The following is a 21,575-nucleotide window of genomic DNA, read 5'->3' on the forward strand; positions in this document are numbered from 1 at the left end:
CTCACACACTAGTGATAGGCGACTCTATAGTCAGGCACACAGACGTCCCACTCACCAGGCTAGACAAAGAGAAGGTTTCTGTCAGCTACTTGTCAGGTGCCAGAATCCGCCACATAATGCATGCACTCAGGTCACTACAAGCAAAGTACAAATATGACTCTGTCATAGTCCATGTCGGTGTAAATGACCTGAGATGTACCTCCCTGGACTACATGAAAAGAGACATAGAAGAGCTCTCCGATCTTGTAGCCCAGGCAGGTATGACCCTAGCCCCGAGTAGCATCCTGCCTTCACCAAATATTATACCACAGTACAAGGATAAGATGATCAACTTCAACAACTGGCTAAGCTTCTGGCATCATTCAAAGGGGACCCAGTATCTGTCTGCCTGGGATGACATGCTCGACAGGCAACGCTGCTTCGCCAGCTATGGCCTGCACCTGTCACCCCTGGGATTCAGAATACTGGCTAAGGCTCTTGCCGCCCCTATAGTGCCTTTTTTAGGCAAGGCTCAAAAAACAAACCCACTGCCATACGAACTATAGGAAAAAAAAAAGGGCAATGTTACTCAACGCTAGGAGTCTAAACCTCAAAATGCACTCACTCGAGGTACTCCTCAAAATGGTGAGCATAGTTATTTGTGCAGTGACTGAGACTTGGTACAATGCTCCCGAAAGCACTCCAGCACTACCAGGCTATAATTCATACCACACGTTTCGCCACAAAACCCGGACCAAAAAACGCAGGGCAGAGGCGTGTCCATATTCATCAAGGACATCCACACCTCTAGGCTAGTTGTAAAATACGATGCCTCTGAAATCAACCAAGTGCAACTAACCCAGAGCAAAAATGCATTCCAAATTGTAGCTTGTTATAGATCCCCCACCATGACCCAGGACGCTCACTCCTCATTCCTGTGGACATTGGAAAAAATGAGGGTCCAAACAAAAACCATAATAATGGCCAATTTCAACTACCCAAAAATAAACTGGGAAAACTACTCTTGTACTAACCCCCTTGCTCAACGATTCCTGGAGTGCATAAACTAACGCCCTGGATCAACTTGTCAATGCCCCCACCAGGGGCAACAATATTCTGGACCTGGTCATTACCAACATGGGTGACCAGTGCTCAATGTCAGAGATCAACTCCTCGCTTGTCAGATCAGACCATAAACTAATCACCCTAGATATCCACATCCCGACCCCACACAAGGAAGCCATCGTAAAAAACTTCTCCAAAGCGAACTTCATGCTTCCCAAGAATGAAGTGACTAACTCTGCGACGCCCCTGCAGATGGATAACACAGTCAATACAGTCACGACTGCTAAATCCTACACAAATGCACTCTACAAGCATCTACATGTGTATGGATCGTGCTATCCTCCAAAAAAAGTAAGCCGATCTGGTGGTCCCCCACCATTAACAAACTTTACAACAGAAGAAAGAAACTGTTGCACAAGAGAGTAAAAACCCAGGTATGGAGGAACTCACTGACGAGCCTCTGTAAGAAACTAAGGTCTCTCATAAAATCCTCCAAAGCTAACTTTGAAAGAAAAATTGCCACGGATTCCAAAGACAACCACAAGGCATTCTTTAACTATGTCAAGAATCTCCATGGCAACACCCAGATCTGCACTGATCTACAACAGAATGGCACAAAATATACATAGCCAACTGATATTGCCAAAATACTGGCAGACAGGTTCAGTGCAAACTGTACTCCCCCTTCACCCCCAAATGGTTCAGAGCAAACTTTACTCCCCCCTCACCCCCCAAAGGCCCTATAGCTATACCAGATGGTTGTAGTGCCCCAGCAATCACAAACACACAAGTAAAAACAGCACTCTCTAAACCCAAAAACACAGCATCCATGGGACTGGACAACATCCCAGGCTGCGTCTTACATGATCTCCAAAATGAACTAGCCCCCCCCCCCCACCCACCCACCTACAATCCATGTTCAACCACAGCCTCGCCACAGGCTATCTGCCCACAGAATGGTGCAGAGCAACAGTTATCCCACTCCACAAAGGAGGAACCACCACAGATCCCGGGAACTATAGATCTATTAGCCTGACAAGCCTGGTCTGCAAGGCCACTGAACTCAAACAAAGATATAGGTAACCTCCAGACTCTGGATGCTACCCAATATGGATTTGTGAAAGGTAGGTCATGACTCCAAAACCTGGTAGACTTCTTTGAAACAGTTACTAAGGCCATAGAAAAGGGCAAGGTGGTCCACACAGCCTACCTGGACCTCGCTAAAGCCTTTGACACTATTCCTCATTCAGGAATCATTGATAGACTCACCAACCTTAACATAAACCCTTTACGTCACGTGATGGGTGGCCAACTGGCTCACTGAGAGAACCCACATGGTAAGAGTTGCTGACTCCAGTTCCGACTCCAAACCAGTGACAAGTGGAGTACCCCAGGGTTCAATCTTGGGACCCCTCCTGTTCGGTATATACTTCTCTAAAGTGCATGCAAACACTAAAGGTCTATGGCTAACCAAGTTCGCAGATGACTGCATACTGGGTGCCATTATCGATTCCCCTGCCGGTGTAGACATCCTGCAAAAGGGCCTCAGTGAGACGGACACATGGTGTCAAAATCATGGCCTCAAACTAAATGCCAAATAATGCTTGGTTATCCCCTTTGCAAAAACAAGGTACCCATGAATTACCAAATAGGGGGAAGTTTACTTAACATAGAAAAAGTGTGATAAGAGACCTTGGGACCCAAGTGGATAGTAACCACTCCTTCGATAACCACATTGCCACAGTGGTCAGAAAATCTTTCTACGTAGCCCACTTAATTCACAAAAGGGTTCACATCTATAAATAAGGAAGTCATCGTTCCCCTCTACGCATCACTTATCAGACCCCTCATTGAATACAATGCCCCGTTTGGGATGTACCTCACAAGACACCTACAACAACTTGAGAAGCCCCAAAAGTACCTCACCAAGAGGATCACTAGCCTCAAACAATTGCCCTATGCCGACAGACTCAAGAAACTCAAACTCTACTCAGTCGCATACCGCTTACTCCAAGGAGACTTCTGTCTAACATACAAAGCTATGTCAAACTCGGAATTGTTGGACATGAAACCCCAATCTCCCCGAGCTACATGCTCTAGTTACCTAAACCTCACCACAACAATAAATAGGACACGCTGACGGGATAGATTTATGTCTCAGAGACTTCCCATGTTCTGGAACAAAATTCCAATCCATGTCAAGCAGAGCTTGTCATTAGCACTATTCAAGAGAAACCTTGATAAGTGGATGGGTCAATACTACACATGGATGGCAAAAGCCAATACACTGTTAGCTAGGCTTGCTTTGGCCCTCGGGCTGATAGCCTATTACCTACCTATGAACCTATTAAATCATTGAAAAGAACCAGAGTAAAACTACTGCCACTCCTGTTGGGGATATGTTAGTTTTGGGTTTTTTTGTTTAGCAGGCTTTTTTTTTAAAGACAGCATGGTTCAGAAAAGAGCCAGGCCAGTCTTCAAGTAGGCCAGGCCATTCACCTAGTAGGAAACTATTCCTCACTAAAGCTCGAAAGAATAGAATCAGAGGAATCAGAGCACTGCAGGTTCAGATCTTTTTTTTGGCTTTCAGAAGGTAGATAGGTTGCTGGAACAGCAGGGCTCTTGGCGAGCGGCTGGCCTTCGCTTCTTGGCAGTTGGCTTGAGCCTTGGCATTGATGACCACCACATTTCCTGAACCACCAGTTTAAGTAATCTGTTCTCAAGGTATGGGGGTGTGAAATATCTTGGGGACAAATGCTTGACAGATGGAGTTTTCCTGCATCCATACACACACACAAAAACAACACAACACACTGAATGGAACCTGCACCTAGGGGCCTCTCACTCACTGATTTTTTCTCTTCATGAACATATACACAATACAAAAAAAAAAGTACAGTTATGTACACCCACATAGCAGAATGTTAGAATGGTATTCACTGTACTGTTGAGTGAAAACAGGTTATGGGTTATTGCAGTAGCTCAGTCAGTGCCTGGATTATCAAAAGGGTGGGTCCCTGCGTTTGCTTGCTGTCTCCCCATCTTCGTCCAGGTAGTCAGGGGTATAAAGCATGCAGCGAGCCATTACATCAGTTTTTCTTGCCCTAGATGTCAGGTGCTCCTCCAATAGGCAGCAGTTAAATTATATATATATATATATATATATATATATATATATATATATATATATATATACACACACACATATATATATATATATATATACACACACACACACACACACACACACATATATATATATATATATATATATATATATATATATATATATATATATATATATATACACACACACACACACACACACACACACACACACACACACACACACACACACACACACACACACAAGGTTATACCTCCAACAAAAAAGCAAATACACCATGGAGAATAGAGATCTAGCCAAAATAAGTCAGGGGGCTGGAGGAAGGGTAACCAGGACTGCAACAGTGAATACACTTGAACATCTACATTTATGGTAAGTGTACACAACTGTACTATGTTCTTCATGTTTCACTGTTGCAGTCATCACATTGGGGTAGATTCCCAAATCCAAGGATGAGAGGAGGAATTTAGATAGCATTAGGGCCAGCTAGAAGGCCCCGCCAAACTACAGTGGCAAAGCCAGCTCTGGATTTAGAGAAAATTGGCAAATGGTAATCCTTGGTGAAAGTATGTACAGAACTCCAGGTAGCAGCTTCTAAGTTGTCTCTGGTAGGGACACCTCTGAGGAAGGCTGTAGAGGTAGAGGTAGATGCAGCCCTGGTTGAATGGGGTCTAATCCCCTGTGGGATAGGTTTTCCATGGTGCTTATAGCAGAAATGAATGCAGGCCTATCCATTTAGAAATGGTTTGCTTTGAAATAGCCTTCCCCTCTGCCCCTGCAGCAAATGCCACCAGCAGTTGTTCATAGGTTCATACTAGGCTATCTGCCCTGGGGCATTTATAAGCCTAGCCCGATTGTGTTTGGCTTACGCCACCCCTTGATTTGAGTGTGCTGTGCCCTTTTTAAAGTTTAGTTTACTGTGCCTCTCTCTAATAGTGACACGGAAGTAATCCCCGGGACAAACCTACGATCCCCCATCCACTCATCAAGATTCTTCTTGAAGAGAGTCAGTCAGTGAGGTGTTCAGATTTCCTTTGAGGTTTAGTCCTGTCCAAGTAAAATCTAAGTTGCCTGTGCACATCTAAGGAGTGCAGTATCCATTCCCCTTTGTTCTGTGGATTAGAAAAGAAGGTTGGCAAATGAATGGACTGATTAAGAGCCACACTGGATACCACCTTGAGCATGGAGGGGGGACTGGTCCTGAGGGACACCCTGTTCGCATGAAAGATGATGAAAGGCTCCACTGCCATAAGGGCCTGTAATTCAGATACCCTTCTTGCTGAAGTGATTGCTAAAAGGAAAGCTGTTTTCCAAGAAAGGAATTTTAACTCTGCACTTGCAGCTGGCTCAAAAGGAGGAAGAGAGAATTTTTCCAATACAAAGTTACGGTCCAAGGCTGGAGTTGGGGCTTTCCTGGGTAATCTTATGTTTTTGGCCCCTCTGAGGAACTGCTTGAGCAGTGGGTGAGAAAAGAGGGGTGGGTTCTGTGTTGTAATGAGCTGAAATGGCGGAGGCATGAATTATGAAACATCTCAATTAAGTATTGAAGAATCTGAGGTAAGTTGGGTGCTGCTGTGGCCATCCCTTGAGTTTGGTTCCAGGCACAGAATCGTTTCCATTTTTCAGCATAAGACTTTCTAGTACTAGGCCTCCTTGCCTCCAAAATGACATCCAACCCTAACCGTAGGCAAGGTAAGATAGGAATCATTGCTTCTAGATCCTGAGAATGTTGACACCATAGGCTTTTTAGATACCATTGTAGTTTCCTCATATGCAGTCTTACATATGGAATTAGTGGAATACACGAGGCCATGAACCCAAAGGCTTGCAGTATTTGCCTTGCAGATAGCAGGGTTTTTGTGGCCACTAGTTTGAAATAAGTTGTCAAATGCATTTGTTTCTCTGGCGTGAGGAAAGCCACCTGGGAAGCTGTGTTCAAGCTTGCTCCCAGGAATATAATTTGTTGACAGAGTACCAGATGCGATTTCTTTTCGTTTATGGTGTACCCCAGACAAGTTAACACCTTTTGTACAAATGCTAGATGATTCAGAAGTAGGTCCTGGCTTTCTGCCTGAATTAGACAATCGTCCAGGTATGGGTATATTTGAATATTTCTTTGCCTGCAAAATGCAATGAATGGAGCTAGGCACTTTGTGAATACCCTGGGCACAGTAGATAAGCCACAGGAAGTGCAGAGAACCGAGAGTGTATGTAGCCTGCTCTGAAGCATAGGTATCTTCTACAAGATTCCCCGATTGGGATGAGCAGGTAGTCTTTCTTTAAATCCAGTGTTGCCAACCAGGCATCCTTGCCTAGCATAGGAAGTAACTGGTGAAGTTAGCATCTTGAATTTTGGAATCACCAAAAAGTTGTTTAAGGTAGAAAGGTCCAGGATAGGATGCCATGAGTTGTCTTTTCTGGGTACCAGGAAAAGTCTTGAGTAGCAACCTTGTCCCTTTTCTGGTACAGTTTGAATAGCCTTTATGCGAGAGAGCGAGAATTTGCTTACTGCTCACTGATTTGGGGGTAGATCTGGCCAACTGTTTAGGCTTCGTAACATGTGGAAGTGAAATTTGTATCATTGGGAACTATATTTAAAACCCATCTGTCCTGGATAACGAGTTCCCAGTTTTTTGCCTGCAGAGCAATCGTTCCCCCTAAAGGAACAGTCAGTTGAGAAGTGCTTGGAAGCTTTAAAATTAACTCATTGAGGCAGTTTACGATAGGGGGGAGTCTTACTACTACCGGATTTGGAAGTGGGAGCCCCCCACTGTTTAGTCCTGTGCATACCCTGGGACTGAAGCCTGGGTGTTCTGCTGGTTTTGGGTTTGGACTGAGTAGGCCTGGAAGAGGCAGGAAAGGACCAATTCTTAGAGGGCCAATGCCTACTAAATCTTGGAGGCTGTATTTGTAAATCTTTAACAGTTTGCATAGATTAGCTTTTTCATCCATCTTTTTAAGAACTTCTTCTGCTTTGTTGTCAAACAGGTGGTCCTGATTTAAGGGAGCATCCAGCAATTTAGCTTTAACCTGATCTGGCAAAGATTACTCCTTAAGCCAAGCATGCCTTCTAACTACAGAGCCAGTGACAGCAGCCCTGCAAGATGCCTCTAGAGATTCTGAACCACATTGCAAAGTATGTTTTCTAACCTGTTCAGCAGAATGCATAAAATCCTGTAAATCCTTGTTTTCTGCACAATCAGGAATCAACATCATTTTCTGTTTAAGCAATCCAATAATATGCTGCTGATACTTTAACATATGAAATTGGCAATTTAGGGCCCTAATGGCCAAGGTTGCAGAAGTGTATACCTTCTTACCCAATCTATCCAGTGCCCTGGAGTCTCTATCAGAGGGGGTAGGATTTTTGGCAGTAGTAGCCTTAATGCCCTTGGTCCCTGTGAAATGGTCTCAGGATCCACAGTAGGATTTTTAAAAAGTAACTTGAGTCGGGAACCCTGTAATATTTATCAAGTTTTCTGGGAGCTGGAGGTAGAAAGTCAGGGGCCAAGCTAGCTTCCGAAAAGGCACCATCAACAATGTCTAGTACAGGAGGGATAGCTAAAGGCCTGTGCTGGGGCAGGAGTAAAAAATCCCCAAGCCTCTTTTTAGAATGAGAGTAATCCTGGCTTTCCCAATGAAAATGCTCCTTAAGGAGTATGCAAGGTTTCACCAAAAGAGAAATCCTCTGGGGGGGGGGGGGGGGGGGGGTAGAGTCTTCTACATCAGAATCCTCATAAGCAGATAAGGGTAAATCGGGTTCCTATCGCAAAATCAACCGTTAAGAATGCAGAATACCAGAAAGCTGAACTTGGTAGTTCGAAAGGTGAGAATGCCGAAGCCGTGGAAACCCGAATTCTTTCCCAAGGAAAGAATTTGGTTGGCCATTTCTGTGGCTTCGGCATTTTCGGACCGGGTCAACGTAAGTGTACGAATGGGTAGTGACGGACTTTAGGGTTAGAGCGTGGGTCGGGCAATTGTGCAGTACTGACTGACTTTAGGGTTAGGGCTGGGTTAAGGATAGTGCACAGATAGTGGTGTATGTTAGGTTTAGTGCAAGATTTGAAGGTATTTGATGTGATTATGTTATGTGTGTGTTTTTCGGAATAGCAAAATTTTTCCATGGGAAAATATTCGCTGTTTTGTAGTTTCAATGTTATCCGAATTCGATCTGCCAAGTTTTAACTTACGGTGTTCGACATTTTGGAAGTTCAATTTCGTGATATAGACCCGGTAAATCCTGGTCATCAGAGGAAACAGAAATTTCAGAATCCTGGTCTTAAGTATCATAAGCAAATTCAGTCCTAGGTCTCTTAGAGGGGGAAGGTTGGCTTCCCCTGATTAAAGTAATAAGGTCTTCAGCCATTCTTATCATTTGTTTTTTAGGCATAGAGGCCTGACCATGAGGTCTGGGCGTCGGCTTTCTAGGCATGGTTCGAGTTTTAGGCCTTGAAGAAGAAGATGGTGTCTGTTTATTATGCAAGTCAGTAGGCCTGAATACACCCTCAGAAGCCGGTGCCTGCACAGTGACTCTGGACCCATCCAAGGTAGAGACATCCGCAGGTTCCACAGTTGAAGCATCTCGCGGCATCCGAATGGGTCTTAGTAGAGGCCTGTGAATCCGAAGTGGCAGGTATCAGGGGCTGCGAAAGCGCCTCACTGAGTACCAGTGAACTGGCGACTGGCTTAGGAGAAGCGTCATCGGCAGCTTTGGACCTAGGTGGCCTGTCTCTGTCTTTATCTTTGCGTTTTTTCAGAACGTCGGTAGTCAGATGGCTTACCGAAGACGCATCTGGATAATTGAACAGAGTACCAAAATATTTAGAAGCGAAAATATACCGACAACGAATAGTTCGTTGCTTAAATAAGGCACAAAACAGACAGCAAGGTACATCGTGGTCAGGGCCTAGGCAAGGAATACAGGATGAATGGAAATCTTTATGAGGCATTTGCTTTCCACAAGTAATACAATTTTTTGACTTTTACTGACATCAGTTTAGAGAAAGAAAAAATTTTCCCCAATGGGGTACTTAGCTTTAGTTTAAGACTTCGGTTCTGAAACTCAAAAATGAAAATTTCAGGAGTCAGCCAAACGGCACTTATGAACTGCTTCTGCTTCAGGCACCGCATGGCAAGAAAGATAGATGTAATGGCATCGGCTGCATGCTTTATATCCCTGACTACCTGATGTCACGGAAGATGAGACAGCAACCGACGCAGGACCCAAGACTTTGATAATCAGGCCGACTGAGGGCTACTGCAAGCAGATAACCCAAATGTGATGACTGACTGCAACAGTGAAACACGAAGAACATCTAAAAAAAGGAGAAAAGAAACACCAACAGATAAAGAATACTGCAACAGTAATATGGAAGGACATCTGTAGACTGCTTTGTAGAGGTGTGTGTTCAAATATTTTCATTAATGGCAAAAAAAAAAAAAAAAAAGTTTCCACTTAAGACTGACAATATTTATTGTGACATCAGAAACAGTTTTGACATTACGGCATCATTTACAATGTACAAGGTGTCATCCCTCTCAAGAAAACAAACATTTTCCGAGGACCATGTGAGAGATAAGAAATATAAATGCAGTTTAAGAGGAAAAAAATACGAACACTTATCTAATAGGCATGTTCTATAATTAGAACTAAGTGACTGATCTTCCCTGTTACAATTCAAGAGTTAAGCTGCAAGTAGTCTTAAACCTTTTGAGAGGTGACTTAATGTTTATGCGGTGGTGGTGATGCAGTAGCGTTGTCGCCTCTCAGTAAGACGCTGTCTGGTTCGATTCTCAGCTAGAGCGTCTTCTGCGTGGAGACATGAGTGAATGGGCGTACCTTCATTGAAGGTTGTGCGTCAGGCCTGGCAAGCCAGTATGTAAAAATCAACTGCCAATCATTAGCGGACCAGAGTTCCGCTGTGGCGACCCCTAACCGGGAAAAGCCAAAAGACACAAACAAACAAGTTACAAAGAAGCTGTTTCAACATTGTAACCACTATTTTTTTTGTAAGCATGACATTCCTTGGAAGATTCTCAATAAACTGTACACATTTCACTCAAATGATAATGAAAGTCGTTTTAACATGTTCCTTCCAATAAGGTGAAGCGCTAAGGGGACTTTACAGAAAGGCAACCATTTAATAACTAAACAGCAGCATGGGGCCTGCTACACCGACAAGCTTTTGATTTTCAGCCCCCCCTCCCCCAATAACCCAATGTACATTCCGTAATGACACAGCCTAGCTGTAGTAGACAAGTTAGACTTATTTCTGTATTAGCTTCACAGCCAGTCCCTAAGAAACTGCATATGTTTTCAGAACACTTTTTACTGACCTCAGCAAGATGCAGACTACTAACCACTGTTAAACCATGGCTGTAATCAACACTGAAAATTGTCAACATTTGTATACCACACAGGTATAAACAACTTTACTTAAAGATGCACAAATAAAAATCAAAAAATAAAGGAATGCTATGGGGTGAGGTGGGGGCCTGAGGGGAGGTAACAGGACCTTTATGAATGCTGGAAGGAAAAATGGAAGTCACTTGAAGGTACATAAGGATAGGGATTGTGGGCTTTATTACAGATAAAAAAAATCATAAGTTACATACACTGCAGGATGGCGCTACGAGCATGGTGAACAAAGACCTACTGCATGCTGTAAATGACTGACATTTCCACACTTAAAATCAAAGGGACTGATTACAGTGACGAGGAGGGGACTTTTTTTTTTTACAGTCTCTGCAGCTCAACAGGTAGCGCACTTACTTTTGTTGCAGAAGGGTGTGGGCTCTGTTCTCAGGCAGTTGGATTGATTTTTTTTTTTCAAGAACTGACATTGCAGTGCAGCATGGTGGGGGGGGTTCTGCACTCCTGAGATTTCAATTTTATGTAGGAGACATTAGGCTGAGGCCCCATTCACCTGAATTGGGGGTAAAATCTTCTCAAAAGCTGACTACAACCTCCTAAGGGAGGTTATTTGTAGCTTCACACCACTGCCTCCCTCAGAGGACACAGACAACGATGCTGAACAGTATGCCAATGCAGTATACAAGCACCTGTACAACTGCATGGACTCAGCCATGCCAAACAGAACTAAAACCTGCTCCTCAAGGAAACGCAACATGATTTACAACAAAAGGAAGCAACTGTTGTCCAAGGGTAAAAAGGAACAAATTCCAAATTGGAAAAACTCCCTCCTTAGCTTCAACAACCAATTTAGATCACTAGTGAAAAACTCCCAAGGCGAATTATGAATCAAAACTAGCCTCAATAACAAAGTTAGTTAAGTCAGGAACCTCTGTGGGAAAGTCCAGGTGTATTCCGAATTAGTACTTAACAGTATCACTTACACTGATCTGGTTGACTTAGCCAACCTGCTAGCAGATGGGTTCAGAGCAAACTTCACCCCCCTGTGCCCCCCAAAGGCCCTTTTGACATCCTCGATACTTGGCAAGCACCTCACATCTCCATAGATCAAGTGTTACAGCCCTATCCAATGCAAAGAACAGCTTCCATGGGACCCAATAAGGTCCCAGGATGTATTCTGCACCATCTTCAGCAAGACCTTTCTTCGCCATTGTATTCAACCACAGGCTTCATTCCAGCAGAGTGGAGAACTGCCATTATCCCCTTGACAAAGGAAGTGCCACTACTGACCCTGGAAACCATCACCTCATTAGCTTGACAAGTCTGATCTGTAAAGCCATGGAGCGTATTACTAAGGCTCTCAAACAAGGACATAGGCAATCTCCAACCACTTGAACCCACCCAATCAGAATTCGTCAAGGGCAGATCGTGCCTACTGAATCTGGTTTATTTTTTTGAGACCATCACCAAGGCCGTGGATGAGGGAAAGTCAGTACATAAAGCTTACCTTGACTTGGTCAAGGCCTTTGACACAATCCCCCACTCGGGCATCATTGAAAAGCTAACACAACTTGGCATAAATCCCCATCTCATCAGGTGGGTGACCAAATGGCTCAATGACAGGACGCTCAATGTAAAAATAGGCACCTCCACATCCAATAGCAGACATGTCGCTAGTGGAGTTCCCAGGGATCTGTCCTGGGACCCCTACTGTTTGGCATATATTTCTCAGAGGTCCAGGCAAAGACAAAAGGCTTGTGGCTGTCCAAGTTTGCGGCCACTGACTCCCCAAATGATGTTAGCATACTGCAAGAGGCAATGGCCTCAAGCTAAATGCAAAAAAAAATGTATCATACCATTTAGCAAAAACACGACCCCTACTGATTACCACATCAAAGGCAACAGCAACCCCCTAAGCACACAACCTGTGGTGAGAGACCCAACAACCTCACATTCGACTATCATGTAGCGGCAGTGGCCAGAAAAGCCTTTTACTTGGTTCATCTCATAAGTAAAGGGATTGCATCTATCCAGAAAAAAGGAGGTTATTACCTCTCTATACTCCTTCCTCATTAGACCAATAATTGAGTACATCACCCCATTTGGGATGTACCTCTCCAAACATCTGCATCAACTGGAAAGGCCACTGAAATACCTCACAAAGAGAATTCATGGCCTCCAACACCTGTCCTATGCAGACAGGCTCAAATCACTACCACTTTACTCGTTATCTTACAGATTGCTCAAACACGACCCCTACTGATTACCACATCAAAGGCAACAGCAACCCCCTAAGCACACAACATGTGGTGAGAGACCCAACAACCTCACATTCGACTATCATGTAGCGGCAGTGGCCAGAAAAGCCTTTTACTTGGTTCATCTCATAAGTAAAGGGATTGCATCTATCCAGAAAAAAGGAGGTTATTACCTCTCTATACTCCTTCCTCATTAGACCAATAATTGAGTACATCACCCCATTTGGGATGTACCTCTCCAAACATCTGCATCAACTGGAAAGGCCACTGAAATACCTCACAAAGAGAATTCATGGCCTCCAACACCTGTCCTATGCAGACAGGCTCAAATCACTACCACTTTACTCGTTATCTTACAGATTGCTCAGGGGTGACCTGTTTCTCGCCTACAAAGGCAATCTCGGACCCTGCCCTACTAGAGATGCTCTATATCCGCAAGTATAAAGTCCAACTCCTTACGCACTACCCGCTCAAAAGGCCCCAAATCCAATATGCGACATCAACAAAACCTGCTGGAGAGACAGGTTTGTCTCCCAGAGGCTGCCCAGTCTCTGGAATAGACTTCCCATACATGTCAAAAACAGAGCACCTTGCTGACCCTCTTCAAGCACAACCTTGATGAGTGGATGGGAAACCACAAATTTGTCCCAGGGGTTCCACCTGTGTTTCTCATAGACAGGGGCGACAGGTGCTGACTGAGGTTTATTTTTGGGGATAAACTCTTTGCTAGGCTTGTAAGGGCCCCAAGGCCACTAGCCTAGTAACCATGGATATGAGATCCCAAGGCACTTACCAAAAAGAGTAGGGGAAGTTGGCCAAACGTCTCCTGATTAGTATGAATACCACCCTGAGGTTCCCTTGGGAAAAAAAGCAACTGGCCTAGTGCAAGTAGCCTAATCAACAAAAAGTGTAAATAAAAAATTAAAATTAAAAAATAAATAATAAAAAATACAACATTATCTTTGGGTTATAGAGCTGCCACAGATTCACATGTACTTGTTTTTTTCCTGAGGATAGAATTTCTCGTTTTGTTTACTTCAACCTTTTCACTCAAGGTTGGAATTGCTCATGTTGCCACTGTTCACATCTTATTTTACCAATAAACTTAGGACTTCCACACAGATTTTTCTTTACTACTTGGCACAGTCGGTCAACAGTTCAGAGTAATGGTGAGTATGGAAGAGAGGTGAAGAAGAGAGTACAGGCAGGATGGAGTGGGTGGAGAAGAGTGTCAGGAGTGATTTGTGACAGACGGGTACCAGTAAGAGTGAAAGGGAAGGTCTACAAGAGGGTAGTGAGACCAGCTATGTTATATGGGTTGGAGACAGTGGCATTGACAAAAATGCAGGAGTCAGAGCTGGATGTGGCAGAGTTAAAGATGTTAAGATTTGCACTCGGTGTGACTAGGATGGATAGGATTAGGAATCAGTATATTAGAGGGTCAGCTCATGTTGGACAGTTTGGAGACAAAGCAAGAGAGACGAGACTGCGTTGGGTTTGGACATGTGCAGAGGAGGGATGATGGGTATATTAGGAAAAAGATGCTAAGGATGGAGCTGCCACATAAGAGGAAAAGAGGAAGGCCTAAGATAAGGTTTATGGACGTGGTGAGAGGACATGCAGGCGGTTGGTGTGACAGAGCAAGATGCAGAGGATAGGAAGAAATGGAAAGAGATGATCCGCTGTGGAGACCCCTAATGGGAAAAGCCGAAAGATGATGATGATGACTTGGCACAGTCTGTCATTCCACCTTGGAGAATGACAGACTGTGCCACGTAATGAAGAAAAATCTGTCTGGAAGTCAGATGGTATGAATACAAAATAAGGAGGTGGGGAGTTTAATCACCCCTTGCAAAACAGAATTTTGTATTACATACGTGCATATTGCTTTATACTTGGATTGTGACTGAAAAGTGTTCTTAGACCAGCCCACTCACCCGGGTGAAACACAAAAGAAACAAAATAAAAATCCACGTAGTTTTAGTTTGCGCTTAGATTGTGTACTTGGGTTAAAGGGTTTTGGGCTCACATGCACAGCCAGAGGTGTCAATCAGGCTTAGTAAATTCACAAACAGGGTTAAAGGGTTTTGAGCTCACATGCACAGCCAGAGGTGTCAATCAGGCTTAGTAAATTCACAAACAGAACGTCATAAATATAGTCAGCTATCCTCTCAAATACAGAGGACTAGAGCTACCTCAAGCTGATGTTATCAAGGGCCACCTAGGTAGTTTATGCAAAAAACAAACGTGCGTCATTTTAAATATATTCTCCCTCTTCCAGTTTAATTTCTCCAAATCAAAGTATTATTAACGTTCATCAAATTAGTATTGTTTCAATCTTTGATGTAAAAAGCGCTCTTCCATTGGAAGTATAGCATGTTAGCGAAACGTGTGGCACAGTGTACTGCCCAAGGCCACTTAATTACCTAAGCTAAAATAAATGCACACCACAGGCACAGAGCCATTAAAGGAACCACTCAAATGACTCATCTCATCCGCTTATATAAATTCCTGTTATGATCTACTCAACCAAGAATGATGAAAGATGTACATCTGCATTACTGTGCAACTTGAGTCTGCTGATGATCTTTAAAAAGTGACCTCATACAATCCCTTTAAAGCAGGGCTTTGCCTTTACTTGATAAAAACTTTAATGATACAATTTCAATAATCTGTACAAGCCCAGGAACATCTTTGTACAAACAACTAAATGCACTGCAAGGACGTTTCTTTAAATGCCTGATCCACCTCTCTTGGCCCAGGCTAAAACAGCAAATGGGGATGAACAGTTTTACAGGAATTATCCATTTTACTTCAGCATATTAATATTAAAATTAGATCAGTTTTTGCTTCTTCCCCTTCTACAGCAGGAGTAGATGGTTCTAAAGTACAATCGAAAAGAGCAGGGTATGTTCCCAGATATCCTGGCCAAATTTTCCCTGGCAGTACAACTACTTCCCTAAGTCTTCCCTGAAAATAGGCTACTAGCTTAGTGGGACTGACCTGGTCAACAATGTGCATCAATGTGAGACCATGTGGAACAGTCTGGAAAACCGAACATATTGAGCAGCTAAAGGAATGTATGCAGAACAGCAGCAGACAAAACGGTCATTAATAAAGCACAGGACATAAGAACACTGAAAAACACCCATTTCTGGTTTGTAAAGAGCTCCACAATGGTTGTGCCGCAAGAAACGTAAGGGACTGCAGTGCTGTACAGAATAAATAGCAGTAATAAAAGTAAACAGTTCCATTAAAGTAAACTGTAATATTGCTTGGTGAAGCATTTAACACTCGATCGCCAGATATTATAAAGCAGATAAAGTGTAGCCATGCAGCTGTATGATTAACGAATGTGAATCATTTGCAAGTGTCCAGAGATGTAGCTGGCTCATCTACAGCCTGGTGCTGGCCCCCGATCCAGTATCCCATCCCCTTAGATCTTCAGGTGAGGGGCAAATAAATGGTCCACTCTGTTAGTCTGGGATCTCTGCCCTCTCAAAAATGGACTTCTTCACTTTTAAAAGGTATCAAGCCAATACGCCTCTAGTTACGCTTCTAGCAAGAGTGACCTTCATCAGTACAAGTCATTGAGAAAACTATCACATAGGATCATTCACAGCATTTCAATTGTCCTGTGTGAAGCACTGCGACCTACCAACTTTGCTAATTTGCTAGAAAAAAACATAATTTAGTCTGAAAGACAGGTTTGTTTAAAAATAAGTGCCATTTTAAATTTGCTTTCTTACAGACAGCAGGCTGCGGAACATCTATTCCAGAGTCGGAGGTTCTGGATCCTATGCTGCAACAAGAGGGTGTGTGTGGTCATTCAATTCTCTCCTGAAGGTATGAAGTTATGGGTTGAGCTTAAATCAAGGGTTCCTCCACAGCCATGGGAGTGGATGCTGTCGTGTTATATTCAGGTCACAAAAGGGTTATTCTAAACAAAGAATTAAAAAAAAAAAAAAGTAAGGCACCCTTTATTTTTTGTACACAACCACAGGTATAAAAGGAATAATGTACAGAGTAAGCCTCAACTACAAGACAGCTTTAATAACTTTTTCCGAGTAATTCCTTCTACTACTGCAATAGATGTCCTGTATGTAGGTCAGAGAAGAGGGTACAGTATTTTACAACTGGTCTGATAAACAGCTGTATAAAGGGGCACAAACTTCAGGAGGATAAGGGGAGTAACTTCACATGCGTTGCTGATCACAGCAGTCACACATCTATCAAAGAAAATGCCTTCATCTACAAGAGCTCCAAGGTGTTTTACTGCTTCATTACATTTTAGTTGCTGACAATTGCTGTGTAAATTTGGAGGAGTTGCTAAATGTCATAAATCTGCTGTACTGAAGACATTTAAGGCACTTTTGTGTTCGTAAGAAGTAGTCTACAGTGCTATCGACACTATCAGCCAACAGGCAAGTCATTCTTTGATGACATGCAAACCGGGAGCAATCAGAGGAAAGCACAGGAAATGCCTGTCATATAAAAGATGGCGCAGTCGTGCAGGAGTCAATATTGCCACCTCACAGTAAGAGGTTCACCAGTTCGATTCTCAGCTGGGGTGCCTTCTGTGCAGAGTCTACATGTCCTCCATGCATTTGCATGGGTTTCCTCCCACATTCCAAAGGCATGCGTCTGCAGCATTTTTCCCTGGGCTTCCACTGAAAGTGAGCTATGTCTCAGTCGAACTTTCCCAGTAAGTAAATCTAATCGATAAATCAATAAATGCATGCACAGATAATAGCAGTGCAGTCCAGTACATCAAGGTGCATTTTACCTATTCATCTTTTGTTGACTGGGTTACTCCCACTAGGCTAATGGCATCACCAGGAGATTACAGAGGTGCTATTTATACTACTTTGGGAAATCTGTCCCGGGCATCTGGGAACTACCTCTATTGTTTAACGGGACAATGTTTTTTTTTTGTTTTTGTTTTTACAAACGCCTGAGCTACTATCAACCCAAGCAGATAAGACCTCAGTTTAATGTCTCAAAACTACTGCACTGCACGGTCAGCAATCCAGTCACTTGAAGTGGGAATAGAACCCACAGTTTCTGGCTACCTGTTGCACCACTGACCATATTTAAACACGCTGACTGAACTCCTTGGCAAAACTATATAAAGCAAATCCCATCCTCTTTTGAAGCAAATATTGATCAAAACACTGCATTAGAAATATGCAGTTCATTTAAATACCTAAGAATTTGGCAGGAACCATCCCTTAACTTCAACGTACACATAGGAAACACTAGGAAAAAATGATTAACCCACTACTAATAACATTTCTCCCTTTCTTTCTACATATGCCAGAACAGCAACAAGCAAAGGCATTCTACTAATCTAAGTAGAATATAGAGACCCGCAAACAGAATACAGCTCAGAAAATTCCACGATTCAGATAAAACAAACAGAATCTGCAGGTTTATCACACACTCCCAAAAACATGACCACTACTGCCAAACATTACAACAAGCAAAATGGCTCCCAGCCAAAGATATGACCTGCTCTTATGCTCTCAAATATTCAAACTCCTACACAGCCACACAATGTCCTCTTTGGCAGCTAATCTAATATGGCAACCCTTTTCCTACAATAGCAGGAATCAAAGCTACCAAAGAGGTCCTTCTGTACAGGCTGCTGCAAATAAACTACAATGGACAGACCACCAATTCTCCTTACTAGACTCTAAAGTATGGAAATCGATCCCTGTTAATTACAAAGAAATTCCTTTTTACTCAAAATTCGGGACACAACTAAAACATTACCTTTATGATAAGGCTTCATGCAAATACCGCCAGCATTCTGAGCACGTTACCTAACAGGATTTGCTCTAATCCACCTGTCTACCTCCTAACATGTTTGTATGGCATCACATCCAAATGCAGCCAGCAAGTCACTTTTACACATGCACACAGACAGACACTATTTGTAGTAGTTATAGTCATACTGAGCACATTAGAAACAATACTTTTTAAGTTGTAACATTCTGCGTTTATAACATAAGCAAAACCTTGCTTTGATGCAAGCATCAGCATCTAGGAAGAAATTGTCAGATCGGTAATAATATTCTGTACATTAGAAAAAGCTTTCACACATTATCTGGGGCAAATAAAACAAGTGGTGAGGTGAGTTGATTTTAACAAAATTTCACCCAACCAGCAAGTCCAGGAGGAACATGTTTTTAGATGGTTTGGTAGGGACTTTCGAAATGTTGCTATAGATGGCTTGTAGTAGATATCTGGTGAAAAAGTTGTAAGCTTTTGATTATAATTTGGAAACATTCCGCTGTTGTATTTAATATAAAAACAGTGGCTTATGAAAATTTAGTAGATATCTGGTGAAAAAGTTGTAAGCTTTTGATTATAATTTGGAAACATTCCGCTGTTGTATTTAATATAAACAAACAGTGGCTTATGAAAATTGTTGCATGCTGCGGTGCAAAATCTTAGTGAGTACCAAGTGGGAAAATAGGAGAGTTTGACAAAATTCATCGCTGTGCATGTTTTAGAGTGTAGCTGAGCCTAGTCTACGGGTAGAGAACTTGTCCTTGACAAAATATGGCAAATGTGAATATGTAGGCTCTACATAGCTGGTTTTTGCTCTTTGAAGTACAACTGAAATAGGTGCGTTACTCACAGCAGCAAGGAAAACTATATACTTAAGATTGGGCAGCAAACATTTTTTTCCTGGAGCGTTTCTCGACTTCCATGTAAGGCGACTTGTGAATTTAAAAGTAAATATATGACTACTTAAAAACCTTAGAGAGACTGCTGCTCAGTTGGAATGTGAGCTATAGAAAAATAGGCCAAGGATGCTACAAGAGGTTCAGAGTACCCGAGCACAAGTTACAAACTAGGCCTCTATGGACCTTGAATGCCATTCAAACGGCTGTGCCCTCCCCATCGCAATCCAAACATATCTGCCATCACAGTTTTTTGTAGTAAGCATGGACTGCCATTCACCTTCCCTACCAGGCACACTGCAATTTAGGAGTCCCTTCTTTTGGTATCACAGTCTTTGTTTAGACTAGGAAAAAGTATTTATTAAACCATATATTTATTTTTTCATATGATCTACTGTGCATGTGTTTGTAGGAGGAAGCTAGTTTTAGAATGTTCTGAGAACTAAAATCTTCCTAGTTCAACTATTTCAATCACTTAGAAAGCTGAAAGAAATAACCAAGAGTACTTCAGACATACTTGAAATTGAATGCTTGTAACAGAAATAGGACAGTAATTGAAATCAGCACAAGACAACTTCTGATGATTGTAGGTCGCTACACAAAACTAGAAAGGGAACTGCCTGTCTAAAGCAAAATTCTAGTAGAGAGAGAACACATACTAACAGTTATAAAAATCAATTCAGTCTACACTGTTAAGTCAACTTAAAGCAGCTATCTGATCAAATGCAATTCAGCACCTCCTTTACCTTAGTGTAGACCCTGGGCACGGAGGGGGGGGGGTCTAGACAGAGTTCCAAGTGTTCTGGAGATCTTTTTTCCCCCATTTCTACGCCATGCAGAAAATGCTAACCAAAAAACACAACCTCCTGCCTCAATCAATCTGGAAAATGAAAGGGAGAATATATACCATCTACCCCCCCTCTGTTTTCTACTTAAAACTGGACTCATCCTCTGTAAGGAATCAAGAATTGCTAAATTTACAGGGGACTCATTGTGGCAAAAATGTTACTAGGTAGCATTCATTCTCAGCAGTAGACAACACTCACTGTTGTGAAAACTAAATTTGCGTCTGTCTGTAGTTTTCTGACAAGTCCAGCCTAATGCAGATCACCGCTCCTTGAAACTGTTAACTTACATGGTTAGACAGCCACACTACCCCAGCTACTAAACTAAACTAATTAACCAATTGAGCACATTGAAGGTTTCTTTTCTTACAACCTAACAATGCTCCATAAGGTCACAAGAGACAGGCACTCTGAAGGTCTTGGCTATGAGCCAGTCTGAGCATACATGTGCACACGGCTGAACAAGGTCTGAACATAACGAATATCAACATTTTTTTTTACTCTGTAGAACTTTATTTGGTAAGCAGAAGCCTCAGGCCTAAAATGCAAACTGCAATGCACTACAGACAATTTTAAACATAACAGATGCAAACATCCCATCCACTTAAAGGACAGCTCCACCTAAATGCCATTTCCCCCCATTACAAATGTGCATTTCTTTCCCTTACCACCCCCACCCCCAAAAAGTGTGCCACACACAAGGAAACATACCTCTCAACTGAACCTCCACTGGCCTTTAAAAATTATAGCAGACAATCAAAGAGAGAAGCACTGTATTAAATACATTTCTTATTTTTCATAATTTATGTATGTGCTCATAAAAATGTCAGACTTTATGAGGAACATTGTAAATCTGGGAGGATCAATGTAGTTGCTCTTTCTTTGTGTGGCATTAGTCACATATCACTGACTTCCCAAATCTGGAACTGCAGAATTTTGTCTGAACACAGTCACTAACTACAATTCTGTTTCAAGCCTTAAAAAAAAAAAAAAAAAAAAAAAAAAAAAAATTGAAGCTCTTGCCAGATGAAGTCAAAAATAGGAAATCAAAATACTCTCACTGCAGTCTGGTAAAAATGTGGTATTACCACAAAAAAATGCTATTTTCCCCAGATATTACCAACTATCCCCATAAGAATTACATCAAAGGCTAAAACCTGGACTGTAAAAAAAATCACGTCATGTCGCTTCCCTATCACAAGGCCATTTTGGAGTATAAAACAAAATAGAACACAG

The 21,575-nt window shown here is 42.5% G+C and overlaps 1 protein-coding gene across 4 annotated transcripts in view; it reads right to left on the minus strand.

Moving 5' to 3' along the window:
• Positions 1 to 21,575, minus strand: part of TSKU (tsukushi, small leucine rich proteoglycan) — a 187,200-nt gene that overhangs the window by 129,800 nt on the left and 35,825 nt on the right. For 2 of the 4 annotated variants that reach the window (XM_044073357.1, XM_044073358.1), the window contains exon 2: positions 16,552 to 16,742. The exons of the other annotated variants lie outside the window; for them this stretch is intronic. The gene's annotated coding sequence lies outside the window, so the exon portion shown is untranslated. The remainder of the gene's footprint in view (positions 1 to 16,551; positions 16,743 to 21,575) is intronic. 4 annotated transcript variants of the gene reach the window in all.

This window comes from Protopterus annectens, chromosome 5.part1 (genome assembly GCF_019279795.1).
Source record: "Protopterus annectens isolate FY-2018-M chromosome 5.part1, PAN1.0, whole genome shotgun sequence".
Lineage (NCBI taxonomy): Eukaryota > Metazoa > Chordata > Ceratodontiformes > Protopteridae > Protopterus > Protopterus annectens.